Source organism: Bubalus bubalis, chromosome 9 (assembly GCF_019923935.1).
Source record: "Bubalus bubalis isolate 160015118507 breed Murrah chromosome 9, NDDB_SH_1, whole genome shotgun sequence".
NCBI lineage: Eukaryota > Metazoa > Chordata > Mammalia > Artiodactyla > Bovidae > Bubalus > Bubalus bubalis.
In genome coordinates, this window is record NC_059165.1 from 19,825,912 (window position 1) to 19,845,311 (window position 19,400).

The window sequence follows — 19,400 nt, forward strand, 5'->3', positions numbered from 1 at the left end:
AAAGTAGGTAACAGACTAGCATATTCAACCTAATCCCTTATATATGGAAAAACTTCTGAGGACTCCAGAATACTAACTGTGGTTATTTCTAGGCTGTGAGATTATAGATGTCTCAGACTTTCTTCTATATGCTTATCTACACATTTTTAAATGTCTACAATAAACTTTTGAAACAAAGTATTGCTTTATTTTCTTTCATTTTTCAATACTGTTGAAAAATTATTATAAGGAATTCAACATGGATTTCCTAAGGGCTTGTACCTACAACATTTCTCAAACTAGAAAAATGAAATTTTCAAGTGAATTAAAATCAGAAAAATGTCTGAATGTATTTTCTTTGTCAATTTTTGTTATCCAGTATTTATTTCAAGTGGAAAAACATTTCTCTCTGGGCTCCAAAAAGGATATTTGTAGAATCACCACCATCTGCCAACAGAAATTATAATTGCAAACAATAACTAGGCTGACGCTGAAAACCCTAGAGGGTAAATACTAAAGCCACAATTCACCATGATCCTTGAGCGCAGTCTGTGGAGGTTAGTGGAGATGGCCTCTGTCAAATTCAAGTCAAATAAATGGTAGCAGGCACGTAGGGCTTCCCTGGTGGCTCAGATGGTAAAGAATCTGCCTGCAATGCAGGAGACCTGGGTTCGATCCCTAGGTTAGGAAGATCCCCTGGAGAAGGAAATAACTACGCGCTGCAGTATTCTTGCCTGGAGAATCCTCATGGACAGAGGAGCCTGGTGGGCTACCGTTCATGGGGTTGCGAAGAGTCAGACACGACTAAGCGACTAACACTAGAATTTCCTCCCAGGCCTCTTTCTTAAAGCTTTGTCTTGCTCCTGTTTACCGGCCAGGGACAAAAACAAAGCTAAAAAAGTAGCAAGCCAGTGTAAAAGGAGGTGGGTCTAGGGGGTTGGGAATCAGGAGGAGATCAGGTTCTGCAGGACCCTAACTGCCAGGAGATGGAATTTTGTCTTTATCCTGAAGATAATCAGTGGTTTTTGATAAGGAGATAGAATAAAAATTTGAAAGCAGTCTCTAAATTTCAGAAATGGAATCCGTTCATGAGAGTTCATTTCAAATAAGAATCTCCACACTTGGAGCACGAGGTCTGGCCTGTCAAGCAATTTTTGTCAGTCTCCAGATTAGTGACGGGTGACTTGGCACCAGGGCTGCTGGGCTGGCAAGAAAGGAGCTCTCGTGTGTCACATCAGGGACCGCCAGAGGCACCCGGGGCCACGTGACTTGTCACTTACAGGAGGACACAGCCCGAGACTGTTCCATCCGCCGGCTGCTGAGTCATCCTACTCTGGGAGCTATTTAAACAGAAGTCTCCAGGAGACACACAGTCAACACTCCACTCAGACAATGCCCAGACCTGCGGAAACCATGTCCAGCTTGGACTGCCCACGACACGTGCAAAAACGGTTTCCATCCTCTTCCCGATTTTATCACTCTAGGGGGTTAAGACTTCTGCCTCCTTTCCTCCAAATGGGTCTCTTCAGCCGATACTCCAGGGGCCCCTTGGCCCCAGAGGCCACCAATTCCTGTTTCAAAGTTTCCTCACGGCCTTTCTAGTACAGTATTTCTGTCAAGTCAGCAAACATGGGTTGAGCACTGGTGAGGGGTGAGGCACTGACCTCCAGGTAACGTTGTTGGTTAAAGGATAAATGAGACACGTTCCTTGCCTTTAGAGGCTTAGAGTCTAGTGGAAGAGACTCTTCCAGGCAACTGCAATTTACAAAGTGACGGCTCCAAGACAGGTAAGTACAAGGTGATGTTTTGAACCTTAATTTGGGGTGGGGAGGACGTGTGTGCCTGCTCAGTCACTAAGTCGTGTTCTGACTCTTTGGGACCCCATGGACGGCAGCCTGCCAGGCTCCCCCGTCCATGGGAAGTGGTAACTACTCTTCTCTAAAAGCTGTCACTCTCTGTGTGTGGCCGTCTGGGAGGAACTGAAGGGATGTGGGAGGCATCAAAGGGATTTGGGAGCATGGGCGTTTCAGAAGGGCTTTGCAAATCTGACAGTGCGCTTGCATTTCCACCTGTCTGCCAGCCGTCGCCCGGTTTGACCTGGCCCGCCGGCTGCTCTGTCTGGCTGTGAGTTCTGTTGATGGTTCTTCTCCCTGCCCACTCTCTAGGTGCTCCCTCCAGCGTGTCAGATGAGGACTCTCTTCACATTTGGCTGTCATCTATCAGCCACCGCTGTCCTGGCCAGAAGCGCTGGATTTGGCTTTCAAGCCTGCTTCCTGGCTTGTCTATCTCCGCCACTCCATTAAGGATACCATTTGATATCACATGTGCTGCGAGCGCTGTTGATGAGAGTACTAAAGTTGCTGGACCTGAGTGACGTCTTTGGGAAGGATGAGACAATGTGCCCATCTGGTTGTTGTGTCCAAAAGCTGTACTTACCTTCCAACGGAAAGGTACAGTAAATAAAGGGAAAGGGCAGGACCTTATTTGAAACATCAGATATGAGCTAGGAGCTATCCGAGACGCTATGCAAAAGCTTTTTTTAGTTCTCACAGTAATAGTGTCTGTATATTAGAATCCTATTTTACAGTTTGAGGAAGCTATGGCCCAGAGAAGTTAAGGGATGTATCCAAGGTTACACAGCTCTACAATTTTTTTGTTGAGCATGAATCTGAACACAAGTCTATGTGACTTTGACTCATATTCTTTAACCTCCTGGAATAATTCACAGAAAGATCCATGGAATATTAATACGGTAATAAGATTTCTGATTCCAGTCTGATGATCAGTCTTCCCCGAGTGATATAGGTACAGGATGTATAGTACAAGTATCTGAATCTTTGCAACATGAAACCTGTCAGAACAACTTGGAGTAGAAGGAAGCAAGGAACACATAGTAAAATCTAATTCATCAGGTGAAAATATGGATCAATAAATTCCGTTTGCAGAACTATTGAAGAACGAAAGACCCACGGGGAAAAAGATGAGGGGGAAAATCTGTTTTTACGACTTGTTGATATCTATGGCGTTTTTTCTTAAGCCCCAGAACAATTTACAGCATTGCCAGCAGCATTCAGTACATTCAGAACAGGATCACTTCACCCGCAGCTGAACGAGGGCCATGCTTGGGACAGCTCTGAGACGAGCCTTCCAGCAGACATGCCAGGGAGTAAGCCAGGGTCAGTGAGCGAAGAGAAGAGTAGGGCCATTTAAAGCAACACAGTTTATGTAAGTGTGATCTAATTGCTTCCACTGGAAATGGGTCAGATTTGAGTCAAGAGGACCATGGGCCTTAATGACCCCAGTGAAATCACATTATGGCTTTTCTTTCCATCTCCTCAGAGAATACGGCCCTCTGATGAAATCGAGATGCTTGGATTCATTATAATCTACCGGGTTTCCCACTCCCTTCTTGCTTTTTCTTAGTTGACTTGCTTTTTATCTTTTTCTTTTCAGTTAAACCCATTAAACTCAACAGGATATATCAGACAACAGACAAGAATAAATGGACTATGGGGAATAGGGGGAAAGTATGGGATAAAGAAATAGGTCTTTTTCTCCTCTCAGAGCCATGATTCAGTTCTGACTCAAAAGGAAGTGTGCCACCTACTGAATCATGGAAACCACTTCCTGTAGCTGTTTGGTTTATTCTGGAAGGGCAGCAGGCCAAGAACTACCCTGCTCTGACCCTGACTGACTCTCCAGAGCCAAGGCATTCACAGCTTGAGGTGGTTTGGCCTCAGACTCTGAGAACATATTAAATGACAAGTGTTTCGTATCCTAGCAAGGAGTCTTCAGCAACATGAAAACGAGCATGGGCTATTTGCAAACCAAGTGTATCATTACTCAACCTCCATATCCTTACTGTTTCACAAGTTATGTGCTCTGGATGACCACTCTCAGGATCTGATTGCAGACTGGTTCTGTGTTTCCTAAGGGCAACTTGGGCAGCCTGTAGCATGGCATTTCCCCAGATGAAGTGGCAAGAGTACCCTTCCATCAGTGCAGCAACACTAGATTTGTACTCATTCATTCAATGTGTTCTGGAGCACATGTTCAGGGCTACAGACTGTGCTGGGGTAGGAGTAGAGGATACAGGAGCAAACAAGATCTTCCAGCTCCTGACCTTATGATACTGATGTTTTATGCTTTATGGAAATTATACGCTCCCTCTAGAGGCAGGGGCTGTGCTTTGTAAACCATGAAAAGGAACATCAACTAAAGGAAAACTGTATTCCTCTCTACCCACAGAACGTTTCTGACACCAAGATGTGTGGGTTTTTCCACACCAAGAAATTCTCCAGTTCTTGGCAAACACTGAGTATCCTACAGTTCAACTCAATTTTGTCTGGAGTTACAGTCCAGAACCCTCAGATTAAGGGCTCAGTCCCATAAGAGGAGCCCCAACTTCAGACACCAAGTTCCAGTTGTCACCTGTATGTCTGACTAACTGGCTCTATGGAGCTTTTCCATGATCCCCTCCTCAGGTTTGATAATTTGCCAGAATGGCTTACAGAACTCAGAAAGAACACTTAGGTTTACTGGTTTATTATAAAGGGTACCACTCAGGAACAGCCAGATGGGAGAGTGACATGGAGCAAGGTTTGGGGATGGAGGGGTGAGCAATGGAGCTTCCATATCCTCTCTGGACACACCCCTTCCTTAGTACCCTGATTTGTTCACAACCTAGTAGCTTTCCATAGTTTAGAATATTTATGGAGATTCCATTATGTAGTCATGATTGACTAAATCATTGATGTATGGTGACTGAGTCCATTTCCAGTCCCTTGACCCTCCCTAGACATCAGGTAGTGGGGTTAAAAGTTCCAAGCCTCTAATCATATGGTTGGATCCACTGGTAATCAGCCCCCACCCTGTCATAAACTCAAGTATGGTTGAAAGGAGCTTACTGTGAATCGCAAAGGATGTTCCTAGCACCACTATCACGTAGGAAACTCCAAGAGTTTTAAGTGCTCTGGGCCAGAAACTAGGGAGGAAAACCAAAATAAATATTTCTTCTTCTTTTTCGGGGGGAGTCAGGGGAACTGTGCCACGTGGCACTCAGAATCTTAGTTCCTCAACCAGGGATGGAACCCCTAACCCCTGCTGTAGAAACAAGAAATCTTAACCATTGGACTATAGGGAAGTTCCTATATTTCTTATTATATCACAACATCTAGCATTGGGCCTTGCATGAAGCAGGGCCCTTAATACTTGTTTGTTGAGAAAATATATGAAAGAAGGAAGAATGAATAAAAGAAAGAAGGAGGGGAGGAGGGGGAAAATCTATTACATTTTGTTGTATTTGGAAGTAAAGATGAAAGCATTACTTTTTTTTTTCTTCTATAATGAGAATTTCAAATAGACTACAGGTTTCTGATCCACTATAGGTGGATCTGGAAAGTCTCCTGTGACTGAAGACACTTGTGGGCTCTTAACCAGGAAAGTTCTGGAATCAAGAAGGCCCATTCTGAGATCAGGTCAACACTGTAAGCCCTGAGAACCCCCTCCGAGACTGAAAGGCTCTTTGTTCTCCTCCTTGGAATGGGCCATAATCCCTAAAGACAGAGAATCTATTATTCCTGTGATGGTTCATGCCCAACAGGTGTATCAAAGAACGGTTGCAAGTCTGTGTAACATTAAGCAAACAATTTGCCCGCTTCATAAAAGAGTTGTGAGAATTCAACGCAATTATGTCTAGAATGGTGCCTGACCCACAGTAGGCTCCTCGTAAATAGAAGGCATCACAACCGCAACTTTTCTTACTATCATTGCCATCAATTTTTCCACGACTATTACCTGTGCTGTGTGCTCTAACGCTCAGTCGTGTCTGACTCTTTTGCAACCCCATGGACTTGCATGGAATTGCAACCCCAATTCCCAGGCCAGAATATTGGAATGGGTTACCATTTCTCCTCCAGGGGATCTTACTGACCTAGAGATCAAATCCGTGTCTCTTGCCTCTCTTGCATTGGCAGGTGGATTCTTTACCACTAAGCCACCTGGGAAGCCCACTACTATTCCTTAGGTTGCCTGTATAAAGCCAGCAATTTTTCCAAGTATGACCAGTAGTCTTCTGTTTAATCATAGAAGTCTATGGTTCAGAGTGTCTCACCTTTTCTAGACCCATATTCTTTTCTGAACAATCTAAAAACCCAATATTGACCTCCCAGTTGAAAATCTTAGTCAAGAAGATATTGTCTAGGTTACTTAGAATGCTTAATTTATGAGAGCAATATGTTTTCCCAAACATAAAGTTATATCACTGAATGTTTTTTAAATGATATGTAACTCAAATATAAGTAGTGTTCAGAGATAAACAGGCATATTAAAAATTTTAAGAATTTATTTGAACAAGTGAAATTCACTCAGTCATGTCCGACTCTTTGTTGACCCCATGTACTGCACAGTCCATGAAATTCTCCAAGCCAGAATAACAGAGTGGGTAGCCTTTGCCTTCTCCAGGGGATCTTCCCAACCCAGGGATCAAGCCAGGGTCTCCTGCATTGCAGGCGGATTCTTCACCAACTGAGCTACCAGGGAAGCCCTAAAGATGAGACTAAACGGAGCAGCATCAAACCAGAAGTGGTTAGGAGTACTCCGCCAATAAGGAGGCAGGGAAAGACTTCTATAGAAAAGAGGTGCAAGACAGCAAGGAAATTATTGACTATAGATTAAGGTTTTGCATTATTTGAAAAAGCCTGGTTGGCTGTTTGTGACTGGGTGTCCTTAGGTTTTGATTTCTTAACCTTGAGTCATTTACAGACTTATGTTTTTGTTTACTTACTAAGATGCTAAGGCATTAGAACCACCTCAGATTAATGGCCTCCTGATTTAATTAAGCAGGTTGTTTTGCCCCTGCCCCAAGGTCTACTTCCTACACAGTTAGCTCAGATGGTAAAGAATCTGGTTGCAATGCAGGTGACCTGGGTTCAATCTCTGGGTCGGGAAGATCCCTCGGAGAGGGGCATGACTACCCACTTCATTATTCTTGCCTGGAGAATCTCATGGACAGAGGAGCCTGGCAGACTACCATCCATGTGGTTGCAAAGAGTTGGACACAACTGAATGACTAATTAAAAAAAAAAAAAGAAGAGGACCTTTTTTTTTTTTTTTAAAGATGCAAAAGAAAAAGAGGAGAAGAAAAGATACAAGTGGGGATAAAAGACCCCCACCAAAAATACTGAAGAGCAATGAAAGTTTTATCGGAGTTTTCTTAAGGACTGCTGAGGCATTTGTACTGTACCTCACACCACAAAGCTAACAAACATTTTGTTGAAACCTTGACCATTTTCACTCAGGGTTTCTCTTTCTGTAGAAATCCCAACATCTCCCTTCACGTAGATTCTTCCTTACCTAGGTGACACTTTTCCTCCCCTGTTTCCTCCACAGTACCTCAGAGTTTGCCCCCCCCCCCCCATTTTCACAAAGATCAATTTAACCTCTCTGCCCCACATCACGTCATCTGGGTCAACAAAGGTCAGGAAATTAGATCCTGGTTCGTTGTTCAGTCGCTCAGTCATGTCCAACTCTTTGCGGCCCCATGAACTGCAGCAAGCTTTCCCCAAATGAGACATTATAGTCGCCAACAATATTAAAGCAATTACAGCAAGCAAATAAATTACTTCACAAAAGAGTCTCAGAAGCCCAGCAACAATTTAAGCCCTCTTTTGCATGTACAGTTTTGATGCTGGTTTTGTTCACTCACTGATGTATCCCAAGTGCCTATAAGAATAACTGGCATAAATATATATTGAATAAATTAGTTTGAGACCTAACATTTCAAGTGAAACAAAATACCATTAGATTATCTTTTCTATTTTTTTCTCTTTAATAATGTGTGTGAGACAAGTTGTCACACATGCATCCATAGGAAAGAAGACAAGTTTCTGTCATTAATATTTTATTATGTCACTTTAGGTCAAATATTACAAAAGATTATATTGAACTTTTGACCAACCTATCTACTTTTTCCCATTGGAATATTGGCCCAACTAAGAAATAACATCAAGGAAAAATTATTTTTTGGCAGAAAAATGTCCTCTCTAAATTCTTATGTGTTTTGTTTTGATTTTTCCTTAGTGACTGGAGGTCAGTTTCAATCCACTAAAGCACAGATTCCAAATTTTCAATCTGGTTTTCTTGAGTACAGACCATGTGCCAAGAATGAGGCAATGACACAACATTACTACCAAGACAGACACACAGACCCCGAGTCCAAGGCATGTTCCAGTGACTTGTAAGCTTCTCCCTACTCAAGTTTACTCCCCAAATCACACTTTTTAGTTTCAAATGGATCTATTCTCCCTCTCTGTAGCCAATTCTTATGAAATGTTTTGTCTAATGCACTGGTCAGGGTGTTCCAGACCCTAAAAGATATCATCATAATGGGGGACTTCCCTGGTGGTCCAGTGGTTAAGACTTTGTGCTTCAGATGCAAGGGGTGCAGGTTCAGTTCCTGGTTGGGGAACTAAGACCCCATGTGCTGCCTGGAATGGCCAAAAACATAAAAATATTTAAAAAAGAGATATAATGGAATCATCTATTGACTACAGACCATGTGTCCTCTATGGATCCTTTCTTGCTTCCTTTGAAAACTTGGATTTTAATATGCTTGTAAGTGAATCAGTGACTATAAGTATAATTATCAAAGAAATAATACTTTTGTTTTAGCCCAGTAAAAAAGGGAGCTAAGTATTTTTGGCAACCCCCAAAGAATCCCATGTTATTACATATGTGATGTTGAAGAAAAGCAGTGCCCCAAAGGAACAGTGGCATGCCCAACAACCAAAGGAACAGACGTCCACCACAGTAATATGAGCACCAGGCTTGGATGAGACCCATCTCTGCTATAAGACCAGGGACAATTCACTTAATATGAACCTTCACTTCTGTTATGACTCACGTATTGCTATACTTATGCACTTATTTTGTAACTCTCCTTAGTAAAGTTAACTGTGTCTGTTTTTCCATGAGTCTTCAATACTCAGAATAATCTTTTTCTATTATAGCCACATTCTCTATCATCGACAGAGATATTCACCTGGTTATTTTGGTTTCTCTAATCCTGCTGTTGAGAACACCTCCAAGGGAGCTTTCGGTCAGGAGCTGACCATGGCATTTAAGGTCACGTGCTCTTGGTAGAGAGGGAGAATTTGAAAGGAAACTAACATCAAGCCACCTATAATATATATTTTAAAAAATTTGGACCTAGTCACTTCCCTGATGATATTTAATTCATATTTGGTATGTCCTTAATACTGCAAGCTTTTTTTTTTTTTAATGCATCACCTCATTTAATTCTTATAGTAATCCATTGAAATCAGGTATCAGGGTGTTTGGGGCTTCCCTGGTGGCTCAGTGATAAAGAATCCAACTGCCAATAAGGGATACCCAGGTTCAATCCCTGGGTTGGAAATCCCCTGGAGAATGAAACGGCAACCCACTCCAGTATTCTTGCCTGGGAAATCCCATGGAAAGAGGAGCCTGGAGGGCTACAGTCCATGGCATCACAAAAGAGTTGGGCCTGACTTAGCAACTAAATAACAACAATCAGGGTGTTTGACTATAAGTGATACGGAAAAAACAAAAAACGAACTTCAACCGACAAACAATAAGGGCATTTGTTGGCTCACATGACTGGTAGTTTAGAGAGAGGGTAGCTTCAGGTTTGGTTTATGGATCCAGTGGCTTTACGTCGTCACCAGATCCGAGGTTCTGTCTCTGTCCTGACATCCAGGGGTGGATCCCTCCGAACACCAATTCCCCTCTGTAGGATGGCCATCAACAGGAAATCTGCTTCCATATTTATATCTAGCAAAGGGGAGTGAGTGTCCCCACATGCAATGAAAAAAGTGAAAAAACTGCCCTCTCCTCTTCAAGATCTGCCTAACTTGTCAGCTGCTTAGCTCTGAAGCAGAAAGTGTTGGGAATAACAGTCAGGGGAAGGAGGAATATTACGGCATAATCGGCTCAGCTTCCTGAATCTATTCTGGTTGACCTGGATGAATTAGAATATATTCCTGGAGCTGGGGCAGTTTTCTGAACCACACTGCCTATTACACAATGAAAGAGGAATGGAGCAAATCTGGGGCGGGGAGGGGGGGAGGGGGCAACTACAATATGCATTACAGGTAAAATACTGCTGTTTCCTAATTTACAGATGAGAAAACAGGCATAGAAGAGGAAAGAGAAGCAATGCCCAAGATCATAATTGAATCTTAAAAGTCTATCTCTACCATAACAAATTATCTTTCAAGTATATTTCTTGGAAGATTATGATATATAGGAAGAATTAAGGGGAAAACAGGGCTTCCCAGGTGGCACTAGTGTTAAAGAACCTGCGTGCTAATGCATGAGATGTAAGAGACATAAGTTTGACTTCTGGATTGGGAAGATTCCTCTGGAGGAGGGCATGGCAACCCAATCCAGTAGTCTTGCCTGGAGAATCCCATGGACAAAGGAGCCTGGTGGGCTACAGTCCATAGTGTTGACAGAGTTGGACACGACTGAAGCCACTTAGCACACATGCAAGGGAAAGACCAAAGCACTGGGCATCGAAAGATGAGATTACAGTCTTTCCCCTGCCCAATTACTTGCTGTATAACTTCTTTGAAAATGAGAATTATAAAACCTCCTTACTGAAGTAGTAGCAAATATTCAAATAGAAACCTTTCAGAAGAGTTTTACTTGGGAACTTGTTTGAAGCACAAATCCTCTGCCCTACCCCAGAACCACTTAATCAGAAGTTCTGAGGCTGGAGTCCAGCGATAAATACTTTATTAATAACAAGCCCTCCAGGTGATTTTGATGGTTGCTAAAATTTGAGAACTGCTGGTCACACACCTTGCTTGGTGCCTAAGTTTTATTTGTTGTTACTGTTCTAAAGACATTGAGTATATTGACTTCTATCTCTAAGAGTTTGCAATTTAGGGAAAGACAGAGTTCTTTATCAGGTTCTTTAATATAGGACTGTACTGTTTGATAAATGCTCCAATAATTTGCTTTGAAAACTTATAAAGGGTTGAATCTATTTCTAACAAGATGAATCGCAAAAGGCTTTATAGAACAGGCAAAAAACAGAAAGGGGAGCATAGCTAGGAACTAAAAGCAGCAGAGATATTTAAATTTTCAGTGGTTACAACAAAGTTATATCTAAAAAGTTAAAATACAGTTGACCCTTGAACAATGTGACGGTGCAATGCTGGCCCTCTGCACAAAAATTCGAGTATAACTTACACCTATGCCCCTAGAAACTAGGCCCCACGTCCTCAGATTCAACCAGCCCAGGACTGTCTAGTAGTATAGTATTTACTATTGGAAAAATTCACATATAAGTGATTCCTCACATTTCAAACCTGTGCTGTTCAAGGGTCGACTGTGTAACAATATGAACTAATATATTAGAGGCTTCACATATATAGGAATAAAAACCCATCAGAAGTCAGAAGATGAGGATTTTAGTCCTGAGGTTATTACACTTACCAGCTGGCCCTTAACATTGTAACTTAGTTGCTAAGTCATGTCTGACTCTTTGTGGCCCCATGGACTATATACCCATCCAAGTTCCTCCATCCATGGGATTTCCCAGGCAAGAATACTGGAGTGGGTTGCCATTCCCTTCTCCAGGGGATCTTCCCAACCCAGTCATTGAACCCACATCTCCTGCATTAGCAGGCAGATTCTTTATCACTGAGCCACCAGGGAAGCCTGGCTGTCAATGTGCTGTTTCATAAAATAGAAAAGAGGTTGGACCCCCACCCCCATCCCGTTCTTAACCGGGAAGTTAAGGTAGAGATAGGGCGTGTGTAGATTTAAAGATTGCACAAGGAAGTGTAGACACACTCTGGTTAAGAAGCCCCAGACTCAATGGTCTCTAACTGGTGACCATGTAAAGAATTCTTAAAGAAAAACTAAATATATTAAGAAAGAAGCATGTAAATATCATTAAAAATCTATAAGCCAGATTCTTCTTTTTGTGGTTGTTGTTCCTTAACATCTCTGTAAGTCCTTAGGACCTAAACACCCAATCGATCAAAGGGATACATCTATATTATGTACCAACTAAAGAGTCTCCTTCCCTGCATGGATCACAAAGTCCTTGGCAACCACTTCCATACCAGACTAGTGAGAATTGTTGTTTTCATTTTCCAGATGGATAAACAGAGGATAAAGGCCTTGTTATATGTCACACATTTCAGTCACCAAATGAAACACAATGGATGTCAGTCTTCTTGTCCCTTCAACAATAAAGAGCTTTTAAGCTTTTGCAGTCAACAAGAACTTCTGGAAAGATTATACTGGCTGGAAAGTCATATATATGGATGATATCCACAAATAGGAGAAAAATGAAATTAAAGCTGAGTGTCTAAGCTCACTGACTCTCAGCAGGAAAGACAGAAGAAGTGCAAAGTTTTAGCAAAGAAAGGTTTGAAAGAAAATAAATATAGCTGATTATCAAGTGCTGTTTTTACACAGTAAAACAAGGGCAAAATTACTCTTCTTTAAGTAGTAATTCTTATCTCTTGATTGAGTCACTCATCCATTCAGTAAATACCTGTTGATTGCCTTTTATGTGCCAAGTACTCATCTCTGTATTAGAAATGCAACAATGACCAAAAACAGATACTAATAACGTATAATGCAGTACGTACTAATACTATATTAATGAATAGTAATAGCTTGCTGAATAAAATGTCGCAACCCAGTATGGACTAGCATTCTCTCTGGGGGCTTCCCAGGTGGGCACAATGGTAAAGAATCTGCCTGCCAATGCAAGAGACGTGGGTTCAATCCCTGAACTGGGCAGATGTCCTGGGGGAGGAAATGGCAACCCACGCCAGTATTCTTGCCTGGAAAATTTCGTGGACAAAGGAGCCTGGCACGCTACAGTTCATGGGGTCACAAGGAACTGGAGACGACTGAGTGGCTGAACACACACACACACCCAACTCTTCTAACTGTACTTCTTTATTTCCTACTCAAATACTGGAAGAGATGTGTAAAACAAAAGAAAAGCTACCTTGATATTGTTTAAACACAAAACAGCAGTGTTCTTTCAACTGTGCTTGAGATGGACTAAAACACAAGCACATCTGACATTAACTTTCAATGGCAAATTCATTCTATATATGTTTTTTAAGAGTAAATGCTTTGGGGGCTTTAAAAAACATCTCTTCATCTTTTCAAATGTCAATTTACTCACACTGATGATGCTCTCAGAGGTTAGCAAATCTTTTGAGACAGAAAGTAGGAATAGAGTGATGCAATATTTCTGAGTGTCATGTGATTTCACAATTTCTTTTTCCGTCTTTTTGGATTTACATAAAGGAACATGTCAACAAGCTCATGAACTGAAGCTTACAATGACAGAAACAAAACCGTAGAGTTTCCAATATATGAATATAGGTAATCATGTTCTTTGATGGGATGCTGGCTGGCATTAATGTTTGATCTCCTAAGAAACATTAATTTTTCTCTGACAAATTTGCCTGCTTGCTTCATCTGAACACATGAAATATAAGCAATGCCTAATAAGAAAACTTTCTGTTTTCTCCAAGGTCTAAGTTGAAGCAAGTAGAGAGAATTGTTTTTCTTCAGTTCAGTTCAGTTCAGTTCAGTCACTCAGTCGTGTCTGACTCTTTGCGACCCCATGAATCGCAGCACGCCAGGCCTCCCTGTTCATCACCAACTCCTAGAGTTCACTCAAACTCATGTCTATCGAGTCGGTGATGCCATCCAGCCATCTCATCCTCTGTCGTCCCCTTCTCCTCCTGCCCCCAATCCCTCCCAGCATCAGAATCTTTTCCAATGAGTCAACTCTTTGCATAAGGTGGCCAAAGTATTGGAGTTTCAGCTTTAGCATCAGTCCTTCCAAAGAACACCCAGGACTGATGTCCTTTAGAATGGACTGGTTGGATCTCCTTGCAGTCCAAGGGACTCTCAAGAGTCTTCTCCAACACCACAGTTCAAAAGCATCAATTCTTCGGCCTTATTTGACATTATTCATTATTCTTGTAGTCAGTATTCTCATAAAGATTGCAAACCTCTTACTGTTAGCACAAAAATGCAGCAAATTTCCAGAGCTAAAATGTAAACTGATGAAATTGGAAATGTATAAAAAGATGGTTATTAACATCTTCCATTCCCAGATATAAAGTTTGAACTTTGTGCTCTCATTGTTAAGACAAAGTAAATGTAACTGTAAACAAGAAAACATATTCTTGTTGCCTCATATTCTACTACTCTAAGCACCTGTGAGAATTTTTTCTGGTACTTAAGCCATTAACCTACTTATGCTTTCAAAGTTTCTGTGTGTTTTTTTCAATATTTGTTGAGCATTTCTAGTATAATATAGATGGCTCAGAGGAGCCTAGCACACTACAGTCCACGGGGTGGCAAAGAGTTAGACATGACTGAGCGACTCTCTCTCATAGATGGCCCAGTGATAATAGAGAAATGAGGAAGAAAGAAAAAAAAGTAAAGTTTTGCAATGGCATTAAGAATAACAGCAATAAAACATAATTGCTTGGAAATCACAGCCTTGGAGGCAGGTTGGTTAAATAAAATGCGTCATATTTGGTTTGGAGTCAAGAGATGATTAGAATTTGTCTCTATTGAACATTTATTTGGCAAAATTTAGCCAAAGTTTCATGACTCAATATTCAAAATAAAGCGAAAAGAACGTGAATATGTGAATTAATTTTTAAAAGTAAAATTGTCAATTAAATATAAAGTGGCACAAAAAGATTATATGGAAATGAAATGCAAATTAAGTGTTTTATTGCCAGATCCAGAAGCAAGGCTTTGAGAAACTGTCATTATTATAATTGCAGAATTCTTCACTGCATATTCTTTCAATATTTTTAGATGTTCTCATCTTTACTACACCACATTGTACTAATGGGTACCACAACCTGTTTGTTTAGTTTGTTCACATCACGGTCCACTTTCCCAAGGAGATTAAGAATTATCCTCCCATACAGTTGTGACCTTATCACAGAAGTTTAAGTCCCATGCATGTAACACTTCTGCATAAAAAGAAACACCACCATACTAGAATTGTGATGATGATACAATGAATCACATCAGTAGCAAGTTATATGAAGTTTTAAACTTGTTAGAGCAGATATGGTAGTAAAAATAAAATTTCACCTCCCCTAAAACTCTTCTAGTCCCCAAGGCCATGACTTTAAAATAAATGCCGCATGAATTCCTTCCACATCTTGCTAGTGTAAGAGTATTAATACACCTCGCAAAATGTGTAACTCATTAGCAGGTAGTAAGTCAAGCAAAGGAAGCACTCTGGCTGGATGAGTGATTGGTCAGCAAGGCCTGAATCATGGGAGGTTGGTCTCTGGTGTATCCTCTTGGTCAAGAAAGTGGGAGGTGGTGGTCCAGTGAGCCAGGAATTGCCTGGCAGCATCAACATCCTGGCTATTGCTCAGGGTAGGTTGCATTTTTTGGCTTTTGCTCTTGAACCAAAAGTTCAAGTATGAAAAGCAGGACTGATGCCTCTTCTCAGCTACAGCCAGGATACCCCCAGTTCAGCCAGAAGTTAGTTTAAGGGTGGAGTGGCCCAGCATTCCAGGAGTGGCACATGTCAGCCGGAGGTGTGCCAGGGCTGTGTCCCAACTGCAGAGCTGGGCTTGCCACACATCCTTCACTTGGTTAAAATACTGAATTTCTGGGCAACTGGGCAGAGATGCTGTTGATTCCGAGTCAAGATGCACGCTGAGTCTATTATTTCACCCTTGGGAGGCATGTATTAGAGAAGAGTCAGGCTGTAGCCTGTAGATTTCAGCCCACCTCTCCATCATGTACCTGAAAGCTGCTCCTGGACCCTTTTGTTTCCTCATTCTTCAGAGTAAAGTACTCATGTTCCCCACCTTGCTCCTTTTGTAAAACCAAAGGCTTCTACAACAGCGGTTCCCGGAGCTGACTCTGCAACTGAAGGAAGGAAACACCTCTCCACCACTCCTTCTGGCAGACTTGTTCCCTTTCAATGCTGGCATTGATGTTCTTGTTCATAAAATATAAATATATATATTTTTTAAAACTACAATGTAGACTGTACTTGCTATGCTAAGTCACTTCAGTCATGTCCAACTCTGTGTGACCCCATAGATGGCAGCCCATCAGGCTCCCCCGTCCCTGGGATTCTCCAGGCAAGAACACTGGAGTGGGTTGCCATTTCCTTCTCCAATGCACGACAGTGAAAAGTGAAAGTGAAGTTGCTCAGTCGTGTCCAACCCTCAGCGACCCCATGGACTGCAGCCTACCAGGCTCCTCCGTCCATGGGATTTTCCAGGCAAGAGTACTGGAGTGGGATGCCATTGCCTTCTCCGTCCATGGGATTTTCTAGGCAAGAGTACTGGAGTGGGGTGCCATTGCCTTCTCCAGGAAAAAAATCAGAATAGCATAGAGTTGTATAAATCGAAGGTAGAAGTCCATATTATTACCCTATGTACTGCCCCCCCCCCCACGCCCCGCCTTGGTGCTTTTCTGGAGAAAATATATGTGTGTGTGTGTGTGTGCGTACGTGTGTGTTTGTGTGTGCGCGTGTGTGTGTGTGCATGTGCTAAGTCACTTCAGTCGTGTCCAACTCTTTGCGACCCTATGGACCATATCCAGCCAGGCTCCTTTGTCCATGGGATTCTCCAGGGAAGAATATTGGAGTGGGTTGCCATGCCCTCCTCCAGGGGTCTTCCTAACCCAGGGATCAAATACGCCTCTCTCATGTCTCTTGCATTGGCAGGTGAGTTCCTTACCACTAGCACCACCTGGGAAGCCCAAATATATATACACACACATATACACAAATAAATATACATATATATATATATATATATACACACACACACACACATATGCATATATGTAAATGTTTCTATGAGTTTGTGCTTTTGGGGGGTTTATTTTTACAAAAAGGGGCTCTCAGTGTTCTCTTTATCTGCCCCGGGTACTGGGACAGCAGGTGGAGGAGATGCAGGGGCAGTTTGCCTCCCTCCTCTCCTTCTCGGCTCGCCCCTGCGTGATTCTGTGTGACCTCATAACAGAGGAAAGCCCTCTGGTGTGGCATCCAGGATGTGTCATGCAGCAGAGGCGTGGCCACTGGCACAAAGAGCATCTAGTTTTCAAAGACGAGTCATGAAGCCAAGAGTCGGGTACTTGGGTTTCAGGGCCCAGCATAGGCCAGCACCAGACTGACTTTAACCAGCCAGGAGGGGCCATGCTAATGAATTCATGATATGTGATTCAGCTGAAAATGTCAACGATATGAATGCAATGAAATTGGAATGAACCTTCCCAGTGGCTAAACTTTTATGGCTAACTTTTGCACAGCTCTTAGCACAAAAGGCAATTAGAATATATGTGCAAAGTGGCAGCCTGATTAGTTCACAGGCACAGACACACACACCAAATATAGTGCTTTTCACACATCTTAATTGCTTTTCTGCTAAGGAAAGAGAAACTGCAAATTATGAAACTGTGGCATCCTTCATTTTATTAGCAGGTAATATATCCTGAAGACTATTGAAAAATGACAAAAAGATACACATTTACAGGGCAAGTTGAGGTTAAGACACTGCTGACGTTAAGACACTTAACCTAGAAGACAATTATAAAGTATGACTGTTCACACACACAATATACATATTTCTGTACAGAAATTTTATGAGTTACTATTAGAGATAATGTTTAAGGTTCTTATTTTTTGCATTTCTCTTGCTTTCCCACATCAACCTGTAGGTTAGGGGGAAAATATTGCCTCAGAAAGATCAAAGATAGTAAAAAAAAAAAAAAAAGAGAAGAGTACCAAGGTAAATTACTCAGTAGCTTTGCTGAATGCTCAGATAGAAAGAATTATCTTGAAAAGGCATATTTACAAAAGAATAAAGGATGTTTTAAGTTCCATAAGACTTGGAGCCCGAGGGAGCCAGAGCCCCAGGGGGCTTCAGTGTAAGGCAGAAAGTGGGTAAAATGGCTAGTGTCCTTATCATTAAGATAGGAGATATACGCTTCTCCAGCTTGAAGTGGTGAGAAATTCAAAGGGAGACCTGGTTAGCACCTGAGACCCTGAGAGGGCGCAGTAGATGCCCCATAAAGACTTAGGGAGACTAGAGATGGAAAATGTGGGAAATCTTGCCTCTGTTTGTAGAGTATGCCCAGAGGAAGCTCCAGACATTTCAGAGAAATGTCATGTCCAGCAGGACAACAGAGCATAGTGGATGAGAGAGGATCTGAGCGGTCAGAACTGAGGGGAGTCTCATCCCACACAGGGCACGAGGGGACCCACCAGACCCCCCAGTTCTCAAGAGCACAGGGGTGGCTGACAATAGCCAGGGGACCCAAAGCAGCCTGGGTTCTGATGAAGAGGATATAGAACTCTGGTCAGGACACCTGCAGTACATGGACTGCGAGCATCAGCAGTGGAGGCTGGAGGGACAGAGCAGATGGGGTTCTATGCCCACCAAGGCTGCAGGGACAGAGGATGATGAAGACCAAGGACCACATTCTTACCAGATGTCAAGGTGATATACATGCTTTACTCTCCTCTTTTGAATATCTCATCTCCAGAAAAGGAGAGGGGAAAGACGGAGAAAGAGTAATCCTGTGTTAAGTGAGAATTACTCAAAAGAAAATGAGTTTTGAACTACCGTAATGCAGTTTTCACTGGCAGTGGATGTAGGGCTAGGCTAAGATTAGTGATAGAGAAACAAAATGCATGCTTTCATCATGACTGCTGGCCTCCAGCTCTAAGCCTCCCTCTTCTTCAAGGGAACCAGGTAGGCTGTACAGAAGCATAATCTTTGTCTTATAGGAAACCACCAGAAACGAAAAACAAGAATCCACCAGAAGCGGTTGAACCAAGAAGGCTCAAGATGGCAGCTTTGGCCTCCAGTGGACCTTGGCTTTATAATAGACTCATTGTAATGCGTTAGCATGCCACAGAACACACCCAGTAGTGCCATGACAGTTAACAATTGTCTTGGCAACAGACGAAAGAACCCTGCAAGGACTGATGGAGTCGTGAATATTTCTCTCTCTCTTTACTCAATTCCCTCCCTTTTACCTTGACCTTCTTGTATATATGGTGTCTCAGCCCGAGTGGGTTTGAAAGTTGACTTGCAAACTAAGTTCTTCTTTCTCCATTCTCGGGCCATTGAATAAAGCTTGTACTGTTTCAGTCTCAGCAACAGTTTCCTTATTGGCTGTATGTATCCAAACAGAAAAAGAATCGTCCTTGCCAAGACATGAGGCTTTTGTTGGGCTAGGGCCCAAGTGGGGGTCTATATAACCAATTTTGTAACAATGCTATACCTGAGTCTTTGTCTGGAATTACATGCCCAATGAAATACATAAGCTCAGTCATAATATCATAGATTCTAGTGGCAAAAAATAGCTGGATAACCTTGGGCAAA

The 19,400-nt window shown here is 42.2% G+C and overlaps 1 long non-coding RNA gene across 1 annotated transcript; it reads left to right on the forward strand.

The window, feature by feature from the left end:
• Positions 1 to 570: 570 nt before the first annotated feature.
• Positions 571 to 19,171, forward strand: LOC102397308. The gene is made up of 3 exons (XR_329500.3): positions 571 to 1,766; positions 2,145 to 2,429; positions 18,800 to 19,171. It is a non-coding gene; the product is annotated as an uncharacterized LOC102397308 (long non-coding RNA).
• Positions 19,172 to 19,400: the final 229 nt, after the last annotated feature.